The following is a 1,104-nucleotide window of genomic DNA, read 5'->3' as shown; positions in this document are numbered from 1 at the left end:
AAGCATACAAGGGTAGTAACACTCCTATTATTTCTATATATGATATAAATAATTAAAATGTAAATAATATAAATRCAATAATTTTTTTGAACAACTAATGACGATGATAATATAAATAATAGTATTTAATATGATAAAATTATAAATAATACTAAATGATAATAGTATAAATAAAACATAATATTATTAATATTYAATAAATATAGCACTATAGTCAAGGGCAGCGAAGGATACGTAATCTTAGTGACTAGGATCAGATTTAGGGAGTGTCAAGAAATTATGAAACCAAACAACTAATTTGAACCAAAATAGTTTTGAGATATTTAGTTTTCAGGTAATTAAACAGTTCAGTTAACTGATAATATATCTTATTTGATTAAGCCGTACAATTATAACTTACTAGAAATCTTGATTTGGTATTTTGGTTAATGTTTCTTTCTTTTTGTCGAATGCATGAACACRAGAATAAATGTATGTATAAGAAGCTAGAGAAAGAGGTATTAAATTCGAGGTCTAAGTCAAAATTTATGGGTGTAGTCTACTGTCTAGTGGGGAGAGTCTAAAAGAGGATGTGTCGTAAACACGACCATATTTTTTTTATTAACCTAGATATCCACCCGTTATGTGAGTCGACTAATTCCAGAGTGACCACCTGCTTTGCAGATAGTCCGGAGTCATCGTATTTGAACCTCCGTGGCCACAAGAGGATTTTTATTCCTTCTTGGATTTGAACTTGAGACCTCCTGATACTTTTGACCTTTGGAGCCAAGCTCAAACCAATCAGACACTACCCTTGTGGTTTTGTTCGACCATATTACCTATTTTATTTGGAGGTTTTAAGCTCCATATCAAATTCATTTTCATTTTATGCATCAACCACGTTGTTACTTTATCCTACTATGTTTTAAATGTACTTTTCAATTTAGAAGTGAAGTGAGAAACAAAATACATGTTTACCTATATTTCGGAAATCCCATAAAGTTATAATAATTTTTTGAGCAAAATATATGGAAATGGGACGTAATTTCATGAASTTTAACCCAAGGATGATGCATGATTGGTGAAAGACCCTATGAAGCTTCACTGTTTCCTGGGATTGGCTTT

This window comes from Cynara cardunculus (assembly GCF_001531365.2).
Source record: "Cynara cardunculus var. scolymus isolate 2C chromosome LG 7, CcrdV1, whole genome shotgun sequence".
NCBI classification, from domain to species: Eukaryota; Viridiplantae; Streptophyta; class Magnoliopsida; order Asterales; family Asteraceae; genus Cynara; species Cynara cardunculus.
Note: the sequence above shows the minus strand (reverse complement) of the source record.